Source organism: Macrobrachium rosenbergii, chromosome 44 (genome assembly GCF_040412425.1).
Source record: "Macrobrachium rosenbergii isolate ZJJX-2024 chromosome 44, ASM4041242v1, whole genome shotgun sequence".
Taxonomy (NCBI): Eukaryota; Metazoa; Arthropoda; class Malacostraca; order Decapoda; family Palaemonidae; genus Macrobrachium; species Macrobrachium rosenbergii.
Genome location: NC_089784.1, coordinates 6,323,435 through 6,345,503, shown reverse-complemented (window position 1 = coordinate 6,345,503; position 22,069 = coordinate 6,323,435). Strand labels below are relative to the sequence as shown.

The window sequence follows — 22,069 nt, the reverse complement described above, 5'->3', positions numbered from 1 at the left end:
ATCATTACTGCACCCTCAAATGTAGGACCACCTAACCATGGTAAGGGGCTCTTGAACATTTGGAATAAATTTCCGTGTTCGAGTCCAAGAGTCCTACCCAATATTTATTATTTTTCTGTAATTAAATGGAGTGGATTTTCCCACTTTAGTTAATTTTTCTGTCGTGACAAACGTGAAAAGTATCAACGTCTGGGATTTGAGTTCATTTTTAAGGCAATAGTAAACACTGTGATGGGAGTGTCCACCATCTGATAATATTTTGACTTGAGATGTATTAATATGACTTGTCATTTTGATACCTTGGATGCAGAACTTCCTCAAAGGTCAGCCTATAGATTCCAGGGTGGGTCGATGTTTAGGATAGGACTCTTGGCATTCTATGCAAATTGCCCATTGTTTTCATTTTATGTTTTTAACTAGTTTTATAACCTATGCATCTTATTTTTGTTACTATTTTACAAGTATTATAAAAATATTTTACCAACATATTTTTCTGTGATGATGACTTCCGTAGTTGTGAAACCAGATAATTTAATGTTAAATTAATATATAAATCAATCATAACTGAAAATTTGGAATAGAATGTAGGTAACTTACTTTGATTTAAAAAACATGAAATTCATACAAAGAGGCCCATATTCCTGAGAGAAACAAAAATGTATTTGTAAAAAAAAATATGGGTCTAGTTACTGTTAAAAATATTGACCCAATATACACAGTATATATATATATATATATATATATATATATATATATATATATATATATATATATATATATATATATATATATATATATATATATATATATATATATATATATATATATATATATATATATATATATATATATATATATATATATATATATATATATATATATATGCAGAGCTTGATTATCTGTCATTAAACTACCAGCTATTCTGGGCCTTAGCACTGAACAGTGTTAATTACGATGAATAACTATAAGTAAGAACCATGAAAACTATTATACACTGAACAAGACTCTAAATATACTTCAAAATGGGCAATTGTCTATAAATACTTCAAAATTTGATTTCGTAAAAATTTAAACAACATATAACCTGCTGCATATGCTTTTTCTTGAAACAGCCAAGCATGGTTAGAAAACACTTGTATGAAATACACGAAAAGACAAAAGCCACTGATTTCCCGGCGAGAATTGTACATTGCAATTCCTTTTCGAGTTCTTTGAGGATCTCTGATGGCACTCGTAAATCAAAGATAACACCCTGAATAACAGAGAAGTCATAAATCTGTCAGTGGCCCCCGCTGACGGAGCTACAGGAGGCCATTTCACTGATTTATTTGACGTTATGCAAGAGATTCTCCTCCGGGCGAGTAAAAGACCCCTGTAATGATGACACACAGCGTGGCTTATTTGGACAGGATCTTGCGAATCATTGAAGAATTCTTGTTTGTGCTTCGCAGGACTTTGGCGGAAAATGGATTTTTCTTAGATATAACCTTTGCAGAATATATATATATATATATATATATATATATATATATATATATATATATATATATATATATATATATATATATAATATATATATATATATCGATGGCTATCGGTTATATATAGAGGTCTGTGGCGCGGGTTCATCCCGCAAGCCGGCTGATCAGAGAGGCAGACATATAGACATATTATATATGTAATCAACGGATAGGTTTGCTTAAAAGCAAATGGATGTTACAGACTAAATACACACACAAAACAAAGCCACTACAACACCTTCTAAAAACATAACAATTATCTCACACGTCTCGAACTCTCGCCATATATAATGGGAAGAAAGGGCGTTGGGTCTGGTATGATACATGAAACATATATACCGGGGTCTAGCGATATAGCCGATCGAGACCACAGGTCTAAATCAAAAAGTCCTTCAAAGAAGGCATATATACCCCATACAAAAATGGGAATAAAAGCACGTTAAAAGAAAAAGAAGAAAGAAAGAAAAAGGATATAATATATATATATATATATATATATATATATATATATATATATATATATATAATATATATATATATATATATATATATATATGTATATTTTATATATATATATATATATATATATATATTATATATTATATACATATAAATATATATATATTTATATATATATATATATATATTTTATATATATATATATATATATATATATATATATATATATATATATATATATATATATATATATATATATATATATATATAATCACAAAATATCTACACAATTTCACTGTGTATATATATATATATATATATATATATATATATATATATATATATATATATATATATATATATATATATTCATATTACGCGTACTAGATTCAGCGAGAGGGGATGGTTTAGATTCCGGAATCTTTAATTTACGAAGTACAAGTTTTCGAAGACACACAGCCTCCTTCTTCAGGTACCGATGCGCTGAAGAGATAACAGCTACACTTCAGCGCCACCCAACATCTGCTGTTTTCTATTTCTAATCCCATGTGTGACCGACCGGTTATAACCCTGCTCCGCCTGCCATTCCCTTCAGCCTTCTCGATCTCCGTGGCCATATACTTCATCCTTCGTTTGGAATTATCCCCGTGATGGCAATCTTTTTGTTTGTGTTCTTAAAATTCTTGTTGTTATATAAAAAAAAAATATCTGTATTTTCCAGGTGATGTGATGGTTGTAATTCCAGCAGTGTTTGACCTGCGCCGAGGCTTGGTTGTAATGGCGAATGTTCTCCTTATGCTGACTTACGCTTTCCTTACATGTTATGTCTCTCTGACCATTATATATTTCGTCGCAATTGACACAAGGTGATAGGTAGACCCCACCTTTCTTCCCCTCCCCTTTTACGGGTATTTTACTGCTGGTTACTTTATTCATATTGTTGTCTTTGTAATTCCCGAATAATCTCATATTTTTCAGTCACTCGTTTAAATCCTTGATAATGTTACTGTTTGGAGTGACGGTCGTATTTTTCTTGTTTATTCCGTCTTTGTCTAGGCGCCTTTCCCCATAATAATGTTTCCTAGCCTCACCATACCCCTTCCCCTCACCAGTGAGTCGGGTGTCCGTAATAATTAACCCAGTCATCATCCCTATCCTCATATCAACCGTGTGGCTCGAATACATGTGTATGTAAGCATTCACATGCGTGTCTTTTCTGTGTATACTATACTCCATTTTACTACCTGTCCTTGTGAGTAACATCCAGGAGAGGGATTGTCCCTTCTTTCCCCTCTTCTAAACCAAATTTAATCTATTCGTTGGTCTGACTGAGTTCAGCCAAACAACAAATTTTTCGTTCTCTCCGCGGTTTATTACTAAAATGTCTACATACCTCACATTTATATCTCGAGACCCGGTATCTAAATTTTTCCCACCTCTTCCGTCTCCAGCCATTCCATAAATATCTACGCCAAAATGGGCGGTAGGCTAGAACCCATGGCCACCCCATTCTTCTGAATAAAGTATTTATCCCACCACTCAATCACGTTTACGCCAAAGGCTGCCTCCAGTAGTTTTAGGAAAGCATTTTCATCTATGTCACAATTATACGTTCTCTCATCTAAGTTTTTCTGATAATTTCCGCAGTTTCCTTAACCGATACATGAACAATAACATAGGCATGAAAACTACTGATTGGCATTCCCATTCCCATTTAAAACCCAAATTAGATAATGCAAGAGAACGAAAAATGTTGACGCTATAAACTACTCTTTCATAGTCCCAGAGAGGCTTTTTATAATAGAGATTAGGAAGGGAAGGGGAGAAGGAACCACTCGCTCAATTACTATTTTATCATGAAATGACCCATCCTTTTATGAAATAAAATAAACATTATTTCTTTTTTGTGTCGTGGAAGCGTTTCTATCGCACTATCATCTATTGGCAAACTCTCCTTGATTGCAATGGGGGCTTCGGTCCATATATTACGACCAGCACCTTTTCAGGTTGGATGACTGCCATAATTTCAAGAGTTACCATACTGGGTTCTTTGTACATTTAATCAGAGAAAAGGTTGTCGAGAAATTACTTAGTTAGACAGAGTTTATACCAACCGTTTTTCTGCAAGGCTTTGAAGCTTGAAAAATCAACCACCCTTTTCCATTTTAATAATATTGCCAGAAATGTCTGGTCTATATCGCTTTTGAATTCAGTTATTATTTGCCCTTATTTGAATATGCAATATGCAAAATATTCAGTATTTTCAATGAAGTGTTCCGGAGAAAAAGTGATTTTAGGTTATACACACATATATATACACAATTATATATATATATATATTAAGTGAATGTTTGTATATTTGTACGTCAGTACGCTATAGAAATCCGAAGCGCTTGACCAATCTAGACAAAATTTGGCACGTGGCCATCATTTGACTCAGCTTAGATAATAGGGTAGGGGAAAGGGGATGGGAAGGAGGGGGGAAAGGGAGGGAAGGTGCAAGGTGAGGGGAAGGGGTAGGGTAGAAGAAAAGAGAGGGGAAGGGGGAATGGGACCGGAGGAAAATGGGGAGATGGATGTGAAAGAGGGAAGAGGTGGAGGAGGAATGGGTAGGGGAAGGAAAAGGGTGGGGATGGGGAAGGGGAAGGGAGGGGAGGGAAAAGGGGGAATGGGAGGGGAAGTGGAGGGGATGGAAGAAGAAGGAAAAGGGGGGGGAGGAAAGAGGGAAGGGAGGGGAGGACACAGCTAAATTAACACTTAATCGTGTGCTGGGAGGGGAAGGGGGAAGGGGATGGAAGAGGAAAGGGGAGGGGTTATATAGAAGACAGATTCTTCCGAGTCAAAGAAGTCGTGAAAAATCCGAAGAGTTTCATACAAATCCTGAGATATTGGGAGAGGTCACTGTAGGGTCACTAGAGGTCACTGCTGACCTACTGACCAAGTAAGGTTATACTGTCACCGGGATTGAGTAACCATGCAAAATTTCAAGTCCATCGGAAGAAGGGAAAAGGTAAAAAATTGAGTTACAAGGTTTGAGGACAGACAGACAGACAGACGCAGAAGTCAAGTTAAATAAAAGCATGTAAAATGTACTGAGGCTAGATGGCTGCAAATTGGTATGTTGATCATCCACCCTCCAATCATCAAACATACCAAATTGCAGCCCTCTAGCCTCAGTAGTTTTTGCCATGATCATGCATCTGGCAACGCTATAGGACAGGCCACCACCGGGCCGTGGCTGAAAGTTTCATAGGCCACGGCTCATACAGCATTATAAGCAGTACAGAAAATTTTTTTTTTTTTAACACTTAGGTTCCAACATTTCCATGTTTCTCCTGTCACTTTGTTTCTATCCATCATAATTAGTAAGCCGGGTAATTCACAGTAAATTTAGTCGCCTGGGTGGATGACTAAATTGACTTTGTATCAGAAAATATTGGGTACTTATATACCAACTTCCTATAAGACTGGAGTAACTGGAATTAAGTCTGGGCCACCAGTTGGATGGAAGTTGGGTAAACCTCTGGTGAAAAGTGAAGAGTCTTTCCAGATGACTCTTCACATGCCACATCATTGCATAGGATATGACTCCTTATATGATTTTATTTTCGTTGGCAGGATCCTCATCAGTCACAAGAGAGGTCCTAATTACAGTTTCGGTTTAAGTAGGATTTATTTCCTATATATTTCAAGCTGTTGTGTAGTTGTGTAAGTGTATTAGGGAAAACTAGCAGTGCCAGGTTTGCAGTGTGGCCAGGTGTACCCGTAGGTAGTTGGTAATTACCCAAGTCCCAGCATTTTAAATGGCCCTGGTTTCTAACAGCAATGGCTATCATCTCTCGCCTGAGGGCTCTTGGGTTAGATTTCGATATAAGGTAGAAAATAATCTTTATATATCGCTCGATAATTTTTGTACTTGTTTCCATAATAATAATAATAATAATAAATAGCAATGTGCAATTATTATTATTATTATTATTATTATTATTATTATTATTATTATTATTATTAGTAGTAGTAGTAGTAGTAGTAGTAGTAGTAGTAGTAGTAGTAGTAGTAGTATCAACTATATTGATGAAAGAGCTTGCGACTGAAATTCTCATATTATATACAATGCAACTGCAACTCTGCTATGACCTCAGCAGTCGTTGGTTACAAGGCAGGATAAAAGCTTAAGGTTGGCGATAGGGTTCACACAACTACCATGACTAAAACATGAAAATTAACTTGAGAATCTGAGTGCAAGTTAGGCTAGTAGATTTTGTTTCATGAAATATAATGCCTGAAGACCTCCCTTGAATAGGCTATTCCTCGGAATAATCATAAAGTTCTTGATTTTAGCTTTCTGTAAAAGAAAACTGTTGTGCCGGCTTTGTCTGTCCGTCCGTTCTTTATCTGTCCGCCCTCGGATCTTAAAAACTACTGAAGCTAGAAAGCTGCAAATTCGTATGTTGATCATCCACCCTCCAGTCACCAAACATGCCAAATTGCAGCCCTTTAACCTTTAAAGTTAAAGTTAGCCATAATCGTGCTCATACAGCATAATACCGAGACCACCGAAAGATAGATCTATTTCCGGTGGCCTTGATTATGCGCTGTAGCGGATGTACAGAAAACTCGATTGCGCCGAAGGCATTTTGGCTCGTTTTTTACTTTTTTTTCATTTGAAGGGCTTTGTCGCTTAGTGAATATCGTAATCAGGGTATCCCCAGGAACGCATAAAATATGCAGGGTCTGAAAATGGCACTTTTATAATCTGAATTCCCGTCACCTTCATTAGTGAATTCTATGAAAAATCTTTCATAAAAAATATCTCCATTTTCATCCACGAATAATGGATGGGGCTGGAAAATGAAAATCGTTTAAAGTCGCTTGTCAAGGAACGGAATACAAGACCTTCAGTGAGTCCATTGTAAAAATATATAACCCTTGACATATCGTATCAGTCTTAAAAGACTGTCTACAGTAGCAAATATTGCTCATGAAATATGTAATTAATGTTATATGACTGAAGAAAAATAATCTTAACCTCACTGGGATTGTTGTAATAGAACTTTAAGACAAATTTCCTGGTCTGAAACTTTGGAAAATTTCTTCGAAAGGCATCATAAAAAGTCCATATAAGAAGAATGTATCTTTGTTAGTTATGTCGTCATTCATTTCTCATCAAAGATATTTAAAATTATTCATCAGCGGAACAGTTACTGTGTAAGAATGCAAGAGTGAGACAGCTGATTAATTAATACTTATAATTCTCTTAACTGATGCATTTGCTCATTTTGCATTTATTACATAATTTCCCTGTTTTAGAATGCTAAAATAACTCCTCATTTACCGTGTATTGTTTCAAGGAGGGTATACATCACCAATTATCTATCTATTATTCGGTGAGCGGTGCTTTTGATAATTTCATTACAATTTATTCTGTTTTAGAATCTGGCGATATTTGATAGAAAATTCAATATCTTACGCGAGACATTTTTTCCTCACTGGGGTACAATTTTAACGCAATCATAGTCGTGAACTGAATCAATGAAATGTGAAAATAATAAGAATATACTGACTTGACGACGAGGTCAGCCATATTTCTATTGCGGCAGAGTGAGTCATTAAAGTTATAGAAATAAAGAGTTTATCCTTATACCTGTTTCTGTAAGAGCTGGAATTAAAAATGAAACAGGTACAAACAGAAAATAAACGGATATTCACTGATACTTTCATCTTCGACTGCAAACAATCTCAAAAAGAAAATACCCCTTTGTTCACACAAATTCCTTTGATGTCGAAGAACTGACTAAAGTATTGTCTATCGCACGACAAAAGTCTCCGGGTCTTTACAGAGAATAAAATAAGAAAATGAAAAATTGGAAAATCCAAGTGATCTGCATCATTCGAAATAATCCAACTGAACTAAATATGCTGGAAGAAAGGTGGGCATTCTGGAATGTTTTTTTTTACTGTGATAAAACACCTCTTACTCTTGTCGCTGTTTTACAAAAGTTACCCAAAACAATTAGCTTCCACAAACATTTACTGATGCTTATGCGTTTGAAAGCGAATTCTTCCGTAAAAATAATTAGATGTAAAGAAGCAGGGCTGAACAGTCAAAAAAAAAAAAATTTAAAAAACATGGCAAAAGCAAGCAAGCTCGCTTTGTCATTTGTTCGAATGATCAAAAGTATCGTTTTAGAAACAGCAAAATGAAAGTGAAAAAAAAGTAATGTTTTCACCCTTTGTTAAACATATATTCCCACACAGCAACAAACAAAATTGAATAAATATTATAAACGTAAACAGCAGAAAGGCAGTATCTCTCTCTCTCTCTCTCTCTCTCTCTCTCTCTCTCTCTCTCTCTCTCTCTCTCTCTCTCTCTTTCTCTCTTCTCTCTCTCTCTCTCTCTCTCTCTCTCTCTCTCATAGCTCTCTATATATATATATATATAATATATATATATATATATATATATATATATATATATATATATATATATATATATATATATACATATATATATATAAAATATATAATATATATATATATATATATATATATATATATATATATATATATATATATATATATATATAAGTTGAATGCATGCAATACAAGTGATCATAAATAAAATTGAAATTATTTCGAGACAACGTACACCGTTTTTGTAACTGTTTAGACGTTTAATTTCGTATATACACCTTCTGTATGCAGTTCAAACTTTAAATAAGTCTCTTCGTAAATGATAATGGCATAGAACAACTATTACCTACCGAAAAAAAAAATTATCTCTGAAATGACGACAGATCTAAGGAAGTGTACACACCTCATTTTGATCTGTCATCCTTTTTCTCTAATATACGTATGTATCTCGGTTCCAGTACTTGGTCAAGAGTTAATTAAAAGTGTACTTAAAATGCTAATTCCGAAATGTGTAGGATGAGTAAATATTGTTGTTAATGGGTGAGAACGGTGTTTAATATAATGTCAGTATCATAATAATGAATCTCTACTAGGAGCTCTTAAATGTCACTGGAGATCTACAGAATTAATTCATACGTCTCTAATTCTCATTAGTTGTTAGAAATGCTACTACTAAATAAAAAGGAGCTATATGCAGCTGCCTCATTCACTAAGCCCTCGCATCCGCTGTACCTACACTCCGTTGAGATAAAGTATTTTCCCAAGGGACTCGTGTAAAAGGGACAACAGTGACCTAGAATTAGCCGAGGCTTTTGTAGGCATAAGCTTGTAGCGTAAGATTAGGAGCTTATTTATAAAACAAACATGCGTTGTTCTCCTGTTGTTTTCGGTGATGAGGTTTGTGCTATGTAAATTTTAAAATCAACATCATTTCAGTACGATGAGTGATCAAAGCGAGTACGATAAGCTACGATACGCCCAATATAATAAGAAATTAGGATTCTCTTTTTATTCATGGTTCCCCAGTGTGGGTCTTTGGGTGGAATGTATATAAATAAATAAATTTGTATAAACTCTCATCCCTCTTTCACTGAAGCGTACTTGGAAGGTTGTTTTACATTTTTTGGTAATGTCATGTTTTAGGTTTTGTTATTATCTATCAGCTTTCTATATCAATGCCATTCAATATGGCTGCTAGATGTTTCATACTGCTTACTAACTTCAGTAACTTCAGTACGTTAAATTTCATATTGTTTGCTATAACTTGCCTTACAGTAACTTCAGTAGGTTAAATTTCACAAATTAATGTTTGTAAGCGATGTTTTTAACCTTTCCTTTATTCCTTAGGTCTCCCAAAAACACACAAGGGTGAAATTCTACTACGTCCCATAATATCTCGCAGGGGTTCATTCATGTAAAAACTATCTAAATGGCTGGTAGATCTATTTTCCCCCCCTTTAAAGGTACAGTGTCATCCTCCCACGTAAAAGACGTAGAATATCTTATACATAAATTTAATACATTAAGCATCCCCCTTGAATAACATTAAAATAATAATTAGTTTCGACGTGGACTCGCTATTTACTGAAGGCCCCGTGGCGGACGAGTTGGCTTTTCAAAGTAGAAAGGTACAACCAGGTGAAGAAGTGTTCCTAGTGCCATTGACAAAACGCCAAAATTAATTAAATTATTTTAAATCAACGACGTTTGTCTTTTAATGGTAGCTGTTATAGAAAAAAACCTCACATGTTATTTCGAAACATACTGTACATTTGGTCATCTATAAGACCCCGTAAAATGACCTGGCTCAGATACGTAGATGGTATCTTTGCATTCTGAGATAATGGCAAGTGAGTTTTCAATTAGGATTTCCTTCCCGGGATCCCAGAATCCCGGGAAAAACCCTCATTTTCAGACCCTATTTTCCGGATTTTTCATAAAATCTCGGGATTTCCCGGGAATTTCGTAAAAAATTTAAAATTTTCAGAAAATATGACCATAGATAAATGAACTATGCCTTCATGATAGCAAAATTTGATCGTTTCTTAAAACATCTGAACAATAGGTCATTCAGAACGCACAAAGAATATAGAGTTAATGAGGTCATCAGATCGGTGCCACCTACGTCTGTAGAGTCTGAAAGGACTTTTTCTGCCGCAGGCCGTTTCATAACAAAACTTTTATTTTTCAACGAATCTCTTTAATGGAGCCTACCTATTGCCCTTCACAATAGAAGCCTTTCAGAATTATTTGATTTTTATTTTTCTATATTGAAACAAATACTTTTAGGCACAGCATTGTTCAGTTTTTTGCTCAAGAAATAATTACACTTCTGGCTATCAAGAAAAATATACTTAAAAATTTATAAAAACTCTGGATTTTCAGTACTTTCTCTTTTTTTTTTTGCAATCGTAATTCTTAAATAAAAATCTAAACTTATGTTTCTGTATTGAATGTTATTGGAATTTTGGAAATAACACAAGTTAAAAAAATAACTTTGGTTTATTTTGAAACTCAAAACTTATAAATATTTCATTTTTATAACATCTAGATTACGCTGACGCAGCTTTCAAAATAATTATTAATTAGTGTCACAAATGGAGACTGCGTATTTTCTGTATGATCTCATTCATTATCATTAGTTGTTGGGCAAAGCTATTTAGTATTTCAAGAAATACTTGCCTACTAAAAAATCCAAATCAGTTGTTTATATTTTGCTAGATGACACCTAACTTGCCAATGTAACTCATTGAAAGTTTTATCCATTAAATAAAAGTAAAAATTAATGCTGTTTTATTATCCCCATTATTACGATTTTATCTATTAATCCTTGTAAAACAGATCTAATTTGAATGGTTAACTATGAAACTATATTATTAAAAATAATTGTATTTCCGGGAAAATCCCGTGATTATTTTCAAATTGTCCCGAAATCCCCGGATCCAAAAACTCGGGCTCAAACTGGAAACCCTAATTTCAATGATTGTTCAATAGACCAAATTCGCAATTTAAAAGGGAAAGGGAAAAGGTAGGTACAACGTAGGTAACTGCTCTTCCTAGATATATTAATCATATGAGAACAGAGCAAATATGGCTTCACAGTACATAGAAACTCTACTTTCGCTCTTTCTTATTTTTGCTTCCGAAGAAGCAATGATGTCTCCGTAAAGATCGAGGTTGGCTGCAGTCTATATCTCAGACGGCTTAGGATATGTTATCACGGGGAACTAGACAAAGAATATGATACGATCCCTCAACATTTGACCTAGTTACTCAGGCATACATTATCGAGAGAACCATCAATACACCGAACGCAATATAATACAGAGGTCCCATAAATAGCAAATAAACAGATTTCAACGATGAAATAAAGCTCTCTTACGTCGAGAACATCAAAACACACTGAACAACTCAAATATAATAATTCATCTATCGTACATTATCCTAAAGCCATTAGGAGTCTAGTCATTAATGTGCTTTTAAATAAAAAAAAAAACATACACACAAGCAGACGACGTTATTTATAAGATTACATACGATAACAGTAATGAAATTTACTTCGTGGCGATAGGTAGGTCCATCACACAAAAATTAACAGATCTTAAAAGCTCAGTAAGATATGCTTAAAGAACTCGGAGATTTTCGTATAAATGAGGGTCACTAAACATACCTTTAACTGTAGCGGAGCCGAGCTGTCTTTCAAACGTAGCTGTCCGTACAAAAGGAAGATTCTAGAATCCGCCATCATCAGTCAGGCTAACATTATGAACCTGTGAGGAAGACAATAGGAGTAGTATTTCACCAGCTTGCTAATCTTAAGATTTAGCAAATATCCTGGCGGTTAAGCCCAACACACTCAACACATATGGGAGGTAACGAAAACACAACAACGGACTGACCCCTTTCTTTTCAAGGACAAGCACTGTCTTCTACACCTATATATGTCGTATAAATACTTTTGTCACTTACAGACTGTCAATATTTATAGGTGATCAAACTTGCAAGAGTTCGTTAATCGAAATATAATATTTTTGAAGAGTAAATAGTGGTTTATGGGCCCATTCAACTTCACACACACACACTATATATATATATATATATATATATATATATATATATATATATATATATATATATATATATATATATATATATATATATATATATATATATATATATATATATAACCCAATGAAGAGAAAACATTAAGTTTGAAAGTGAAAAATGGGAAGAACCCTGCAAATTAGAGCGACGACTGGTGGTGATTTCCTTGCGATGTACATTGGAGAAATGTTGGTCAGATCTCGGTTATGAAACTAAGAAAGTACGGTAACACTGGTTTTCGTGTTCAACAGTACAACTAATATGACAGTGGAGATAATTAAGATAACGTTAAAAAATACTCGACATCAACCTTGTTTTGAATAGGAGGAAAAATCGTCCATTGGTTTGTAGTAAACAGGATGTTGGCCAACACTGATCAGAACCTGTCCTGCAATATATATAATATACATATATATATATATATATATATATATATATATATATATATATATATATATATATATATATATATATATATATATATATATATATATATATATATATATATATATATATATATATATATATATATATATCATTTATTATATTTATATATATATATATATATATATATATATATTTTTCTTTCTTTTTTAACGTGCTTTTATTCCCATTTTTGTATGGGGTAAGCACGATGCCTTCTTTTGGAGGACTTTTTGATTTGGCTTTGGGGTAGACCTGTGGTCTCGATCGGCTGCCCTGCCTGACATCGCTTACTCCCGGTACGTATGTTTCATGTATCATACCAGGCCCAACGTTCCTTTTCTTCCATATTATATATATATATATATATATATATATATATATATATATATATATATATATATATATATATCATCATCATGTTGTATTTCTCCATATAACAAGACTAAGGACGGTGCTTAAAAACTACGTGTGGTCCACCATCAATTTTATGCTACGGGAGGTTCTCACTGAACAATTTAAGCCCTGCGTAAGAAGCCATTTGATTTCGCATACACAAACAACTAAAGACTAAGTAAATAATGGGATAATCAATGTTCCTATTTTTTTTATTGTCAAATTTCCCTCCTATACAAACCTATTTCTCATTTGCGAGAGAGAGAGAGAGAGAGAGAGAGAGAGAGAGAGAGAGAGAGAGAGAGAGAGAGAGAGAGAGAGATTAATACCATTCGAAGTTAAATGAGCAGGAACATCATTACTCCAAGTGATAAGTAGCCTTTGAAATTATCTTATAACAACTTGTTCCGAATCATAAGTATTGTATAATAAACATACCCGTTCTATTCAAATTAACATTCATTGCATTCTAAAGACGCGCATGAATAGGTGATCAACTTGCCATTCAAGGTCCAATACCTAAACTTGCAAACTTTGAAGACTGTCAAGAAGACCTCCCCCACAAGACTACCTCACCACCAACAACCCAAAGTTATTGGCTTTTTCACCCAATATCCGGTGGTTAATATCCAAGATCAAACGTCATTACCGGCAACTTCATGGGTCTTAAATTTAGTAACAAGAATTAATCCGCGCCATGCGCAATACTAGTTACAGTAATAACTTTAAAAACAATGACTAGTGGAATTGACTTTATCAATCAAGCACCAGGCCTTGGAGACCATATGGTGCTATGTTGCGTTGATTACAGAAACAGCATGGTCAGCATTACCAAGGTCTAGAGAATACAAGGTCTTCTCACGGCTGACCCAAAATTGGGATCTAATGCGCAGGTAGAGGTTGTGACGTCACACGGTCTACTCACGGTCCTTAGTAATCTCTGACTGATCAGTTCGTTTACAAACAAACACTGTAGGCCTTGCTTCCACATATTTGGTATTGATATTGTCCGTAATAGTGGCCTTATATTTTTTTCTTTCTTGCTGCAATTTAGACAGTTTAAGTGATGAGCCAAATCTTGTGCACTAAACGAGTACTTTGAAAATAGGAAAAAAATAGGGATCTAATTCTTCATAGATTTCCTATGAACGAAAAGTGTAGTGTCGCAAAAAGGTGGAGTTATGATAAAGGCACAGATGCTATGAACCTAGCTCAAAGTGCAATGTGTAAAGGTCAGACCTTGGAAACCGCTTATTCATTGTAATTTTGACACCGATATAACTAAAATTCTCCTATTTTAATTCACCATTAAGATAGCGAGAGCTGGATTTCCTATAGTTGGTATGGTTCATGACTTGGGCCAACAAATATAAGGTTATGGAATTTGTAGGCAATGGCGTAACTAGGCTAATCAACATTGTTAATCCTGCGGATTACTGCAGGGAAAGTATTTGCCGATGCTCCTCACTTGATAAAACTCATCAGAAACACTTCACTTTCTCAGACCATGGATCTAGGTTATCGGACTGTAGGACTGCTTACATTGAGTCAGGGGAACTAATTAAGAAAAGTAAAGGTGATCTAATGACAACTCGAAAACTATTTGAAAAGCATTAAGTGTTACAGGTATGGAGGGTACGACAGTGAAATTAGCGTTACAGTTACTCTGCCACTCACAAAACTCTCAAACACTTCGGAGAAAAAGGTCTGATTGTGGATAGGCACTGGGAGAGTGCAATCCAGTTCATTTGCCTTGTTGATAACTGGTTTGATTTATTCAGTTCTGGAGTGCCTTTCGATAGAAAGTCTTCACGGAATGCTTACGGGCTAATCTTAGAAACCATATCAACAAGAATGCTTACGAGCTAATCTTAGAAACCAAAACAAAACATTGCAAGAGATGATACACCTATCCAGAACAATGAAAAGTCTGGGAGGAAAAGGACTTTACCCTTTCCAAAAAGGCCTTGTGATATCTTGCAAATCTCTAACGAACTTGTCAGGGATGTTAGGTGAAATTTTGCAATATCATACATCTTGATTCATAGGTTGAATCGGGATGGACTGGAACACTTTTTTGGCTGTATACGGTAAATGGGTGCATGTCATCAGCACCCATCACCTGTTGAATTTAAGCACCGAGTTTGAGCCCATCTCCTGGGAAAAGAGAGAACTCTATGAGGCGCCAAATACAATGTAGAAAATTGTATTAGCGATAATATGACTGAGGTCTCATTTTCTAACTTGATAACTAAAGAAAGCACTTCTTACGAGGCTGAAGAAACATCTCTTCAGAAAGCGTTGTTTATCGGCAATTTTGTTTCGTTTGCCAATGGAGGAATTGCAGGATGACAATGAAGACAAAACTGAAGAAGGAGGCATGCAATATGTGGGTGGTTTTGTAGCCCGTAAGTTTCCCTGAATATGACTTTCTAGGAACTAAAGAACCGAAGGAGATGGCACAAGGATCGGCACTATAAGTAGAACAAATGAGAAGCTAATGAAACCTCGACCCGAATTTTTGGAGCATTTAAAATCGATGGAAAAGATATTTATTTGTTATCATTGTAAACATAACGAAAAAGTTCGTCACATAATTGTATAATTGTTAACCTTATGTATATATGCCCTCGTATATGTGTATTTGAGTGTGAGTTGTATATTAGAGTGAAAAATGTTTTTCGTTTTTAAGTTCCAGTTGTAATTATTTGGATGAATACACGTATAGAAATGACTATGGTCAACATGTGCTTTGTTTCCTAAAAGAATGAATCATAATTTTTAATATTAAAAAGAGACAACGAGGAAACAGAGAAAAGTTTTCCCATTAGTACAGAGCTTGGGCAGAGGAGAAAGCAAGTAGACCCGTGACGTCACGTTTCTTAACTCCCATCTTCCTTACCCGCGTTAATCCTGCGCGTGAGAAGACCTTGTATTCTCTAGACCTTGAGCATTACTGGTTAGAATGGTGGGTTACATCTATGGAGGAGTGATCCGTTTCGCTGAGGATATCATGAAGGTTATGTGGGCGGGGAAGAGGGGTTAGGAACTTAGGCTGGTAAAGCTGTGTCGCGCTGGTGGGGGCAGGAAAGGATTATATGGGATATGGAAAGAGGGATAGGATAAGTTGGATACTATCCGTTCATCACGCGGGAGCGAGAGGTTTGAACGAAATTTGTAGTAGGGAAAGAGCAGTTTCCCCATCGTCTATTCTCGTGGCATGGGTCTAACCACGACAGTCAATGTAATTTTAACTGTGCGGAGTTTGAGATACTGGACCAGAAAGACTGCCAGCGAGACTCTGGTGGAAGTTAATTCCTCCAGTATTTGTGTTGCTTTACATATTTGTTCTACCGCCTTACAATAACTTTGGTGAGTCCAGTTTATGGTTTCGTTACTTCAAGATGGAAGTTTTGATCCTAGTTCGCCTTCAGTAAGGAATTAAATTTATATCTATTTCCATGTTTAATTCTTATCCTAATAAGCAATTTCATTAACAGGCCAGTTCATTTTTCACCTTATGTTGCCAAACTCATTCATGCACTCGAGACAAATGTGATTTGTGTACTGTAATCCCCTTTTGCAAACTAAAACGTTGCCAAAAACTTTGCATTCAAAATACTCACATTGATGTATGGTCTTTACACATACTGGAACTCTTACCCTTAAATCTTGAGTTCCCCTTTAGTTACAGGGACAACAGAATTAATCTCTACATGAAAATCTAATGATCATTAAATTTACCGGCATAATTTTATATGTTTTGGAAACCTTCCGTCAACCTTATAGCAGGAAAAAGTGTATACCCAATATTCGATAAATATCTAACAAATTTCCATATCTAGTACTGAGAATACAAATTTTCGGTGGAAAATAAAAGATTAAAAAAGTTATTTTTCTTCCACGAGCTTTCTAAGATCACAGAAAACCTCTTAGCATTATTACCAAGTCATGGAAAAATCCCCGGCGTAAGCCTAGCAACTCCAGACTTTCAATCACCAGAAGACAGTGGCTGAAATCATGCTTGCTGTAGTGCAACGGAAATTATCGTTGCTTTGTTGAACAACTCCACACAATCCACCTGCAACGCAAAGCAAGGTATGAGTCATTTGTGTTCCGTACACAACTTCAACCCTAAAATGAATCACCAAGTCAACTGGATTAGCTAAAAACAACCTTAAGGACTTCAATTTAAAATTACATGTTTCAGTTAACATGGAACATTTTACTTTACATAATAGGGACACGGTGAACACTGACTAAATTCTAAAACTTCAAAAATAAAACTCTAGAATTTACACCTGTAATAAGATAATGAAAAACTAAACCTGGAAATCTAATCCACAAATCAGCAAAATCTAAGTAACGAAAAACTAAAATAACTTACCAATAATTTTATTTATTTTTTTGAAACGCAAGCCCCACTCCTGGACATACAGTAAATAAATTGCCGTATGTCACAAGTGGCTCCTCCCCACATCATGGGGAGGATTGGCTTGCAAAGACAGTGACAAAAAAAAAAATCAAAGTCAAAAGATACTCACCGTTTACAGTAGTACAGTATATTTACCAAGTTCCTCGTGATATTGTAATCTTCTCGTACTTAATGTCACCGAATCTGAAAAAAAAGACAAAGAAATAAGACCTTAAGAACATTTAAATAAGACATGTGATTAACACCTAAAAGAAGTAGACGTTAACAACTACAACATATAATGAAAAGCATTGGGACAAAACGTCGAAGGCTCACCCATAACAACAATCAACGCAAGCAGCAGGACGATGAACATCCCGACATTATGAACAACCCATTGTCGCTGGAGTATGTTAATGAATACGCCGAACACAAACTTCAAAACGAAGGAAAAAGTCACAAGACACTATCATGGTTACCACGCGCTAACACCTCGACAAACAAACTGCCTACGTAACGCTTCCCACTTACCCTTCCAAAGTAAACAGCGATTCGCGACAAGGAGAATAAAACTGGTCTATCGCCCTCTAACTAGCAGTTGCCAGTTAATCCCGTCTTCCTACAGCAAAATCGTCATAGCTCACAGACTGACTGAAGATTTCACTGATATTACTGATGGGTTGTATATTAGTACCGCAACCATGTCGTCAAAAGTGACAGCGATATTGAAATAAAAAAAAAAATTGTACATGTAATACTCGTATACTCAAAATATTACATACACTGTGGCTAAGTAAATTACATGATTGCCAAGCTTCGGTCTTTTCCAATTTCAATGTTTCTAAAATATTACGTACGGGGAAATATCCTTTTTTAGTTCCATGCTTTACAAGACCACTACCACTAGTACAGCAAACGAAACCATATACAGGTAAATCATTATATTGTCCCAGTAACGTAAAAGATTGACCTAGTGTGCTTTGCTGGTAGAGAGAGCAATGAACTATATGTCACTGGAAGGGTAATTAATCTGAGTGTGCGTGTGTATGTATGTATGTATGTATGTATCATGACTTCCTATTTCTTATAGTTTTAACACTATTGGCCATATTACGATAAAATGAGACAAATTCTAAAGACTGGTTACTGAAACTGACTAGGCAAATTCTCTACAAAAATTATATCCAGATATCGATTCAGATTGTTTAGTAAAAAAAAAAATGGTACAGCGCTAATAATTCGTAGAAATATTTGTGCTTGTCTAACTTCAGCTTATGAATTTCACCTTTTATTGTTATTTACGTTTTTCTTCCTTTAAACACTAATATATATATATATATATATATATATATATATATATATATATATATATATATATATATATATATATATATATATTCTAGCCTTTTAATATAAATTTAGCTTAACATTTACCATTCAAAGAAAAATATCGTTAAACAGAACACTAAACAGTAATACATTGGTGCAAAGCAGTCTAGGATATTACACGGCAAAAGAGAATATATTACAAATTTTTGCATTTTATGTAATTGAACCCCTATGTTCCAAAAGGGGATGTCATACTTTATCTAAATATGTTTGTTGTTGTAGTAATTCATTAGAAGGTTTATCTCGGTTATCTGAATATTCATGAATAAAATGATTCCACCAAATATTTTTTCTAGCTTTTGAACAGAACTCGTATTTATAGAAATATGCTCCGTTTCTTTGATGAAGTTCGCCGTACATGCCAGTAGCCCATCCTCTAGTTTAAAAATCATTTAATATTTTTAAATAAATGTTATGAATTATATGATGGCTAATATGCCATGCTGTCAAAAATGATGATAAGATCAAAGGAGGTCAAGACAGAAATTCTGACTCTTATGACGTTACATACTATTCTGAAGATGGGATCACGGTACGTACCTTCATTCTACTTAATGACTGATACACAGGCCAGTGCAGTGGTGGAAAACACTAGACCTGAAGTGACAATTAGCATGTACTAACGCTTACCCACAGTCATGCGTTATTACACGCAGAAAAAGCATAAATGAGGACCATATTTTGTAAATAGATTTCTTATGAAAATCCGATTAACACGCACCCGCTCAGTTCACTTCAACAGTATAGCCTCAGTGTGACCCACTGCTCCTCACACAAACTTTTAAATCTCGATGCAAGTTTCTTACCACAGATTTTGGGATGAGGTTTCTAGCCCACATTGTCACGAATGATTAAGCGGCACTAAAGTTTGGACATCACTGGTGATATCCAAGTTACCGTCCATGCAAAGTGTTGCTGAATTCATTAATAGAAAGACCAGTTGTATAGTGAACATGTTACTGGAGGTCCAGCGCCTATCCAATCACTGACTAAAACCACAGCTATATATACATACATGTCTGTATGTATGCATATAAAGCCCATCTCTAATCAGAATTCAATTTTTCACTGCGTCAACGTCATTTCATTAAGTATGCATCCTTTCAAAAAGTCTTTGGAAAACTTACATGTAACATGATATCAAGGCCTACTATATTCAGAATCCTCAGTTTAGTTCATCTCGACATTCATATTTTGCCAAACTTTTCGAGTTCAACCTATTGCAATAAATCTCGCACGTTGTCCTAGTTATTCTCTCTCTCTCTCTCTCTCTCTCTCTCTCTCTCTCTCTCTCTCTCTCTCTCTCTTCTCTCTATATATATATATATATATATATATATATATATATATATATATATGTATATATATATATATATATATATATATATATATATATATATATATATATATATATATATATATACACACACATACATATGTAGAATCTACGGGTCACTTTTTACCAGATACATATGTAACTATAATAGCACAATACCCTTTTAACTTCTCGAATTCTTCGCGTTTGTTTGGATACGCTTGTCACCACAAAGCCTTAAGATCCAAGTGGCTATTATAGTTTACATATATATATATATATATATATATATATATATATATATATATATATAATATATGTATATATATATATATATATATATATATATATATTATATATATATATATATATATATATATTAATTTATTTATTTATATATATATAGAGGTGAAGTGTGAAGGCTTTGGGCCGCATCTTAACCTACCACTATATCTTCTTTCGAGTGCTCTTCTCCTTCACAGAGATATTTTGTTCATGTCCATTTTTATTGGGCACTTCCCCCATCTTTCGAGAACCGATTAATAGGTTGTTATTTCCCTTTTCTTGGATTCGCAATTTACCAGGAGGCACACTTCACTGCTTTCTGATAATTCGGTTTTCTTTAATATTCTCTGAAGATATAATGGTCATTCAGTTTTTTTGAGTCTTCATCGAAATTCTTTTTAACTTTCGATTTTCATTCTTAAAGTATATGGAAAGGAGTAAGACTAATGATGAACACTATATTAACAAATGAAAAAAAGCGGCAAATGCAGTGTGTTTTTTTTATCTTGTGTGTGTGAGTGTGTGCGTTTCTGAGTGTGCATTAATAGGATGGATCTGAGTCCCCATTTGCATAATGAGTTTGTTTACAATGGAAGCAATCCGCTGAAAACAAAACACTTGTTACTCTTGGCAGTCTATAATGGTTATTGCAGGAACGATTGATTTCGTCTTTTTCTGGGAAGTTTCGCTTTCTTCATGATGAGAATGGGTTCTCAGGGACCTGCTGTATGAGAGCAGTGTTGCTTCGGAAGTCTGTCGTTCGTTTGGTAAGTCTGCTTGTTCAGTTCATGCTTATCCCCGTAGGAGGGTAGTGACGTCCGTGCACCTCACGTGGTGTACTGTAGGCATTACTTAAGGGTCTTTGCAGCCTCCCCTCGGCCCCTAGCTTCAACCTCTCCCATTCCCTTTATCGTACCTTCATTCATATTCTCCTTCTTCCAACTTACTTTCCACCCTCTCCTAACAATTGTTCTAGAGTGCAACTGCGAGGTTTTCCTCCTGGTACACCTATCAAACCTTCTTACTGTCAGTTTCCGTTTCAACGCTGAATGACCTCATAGATCCCAGGGCTTGGCCTTTGGCCTAAATCCTATATTCTATCTATCTATCTATCCATCCCTACTTATGAAAAGAAACACTTCTGCATGTAACCGGCTATAATAACTAGTCCAAGTTGTGCGTCTCAAAGAAAAAAAATATATCATATATCTACCCATAGGATCGTAATAAAAAAAATCCGTAGTCTCCTAGAAACCTTAAAAATTCATTATAATCCGTACATTTTCCCTTAAACCTAACATGAGTTTTTGCATATTTTCTCGTAAAGACCTTAAAAACAAGTTTCTCACG

The 22,069-nt window shown here is 34.8% G+C and overlaps 1 long non-coding RNA gene across 1 annotated transcript; it reads right to left on the bottom strand.

Annotated features, from left to right (window-relative positions):
- Positions 1-17,277: 17,277 nt before the first annotated feature.
- LOC136829293 (uncharacterized) lies at positions 17,278-18,203 on the bottom strand. Its single transcript, XR_010850345.1, has 3 exons — positions 18,067-18,203; positions 17,887-17,934; positions 17,278-17,397 (listed from the first exon to the last, which is right to left on the bottom strand). It is a non-coding gene; the product is annotated as an uncharacterized lncRNA (long non-coding RNA).
- Positions 18,204-22,069: the final 3,866 nt, after the last annotated feature.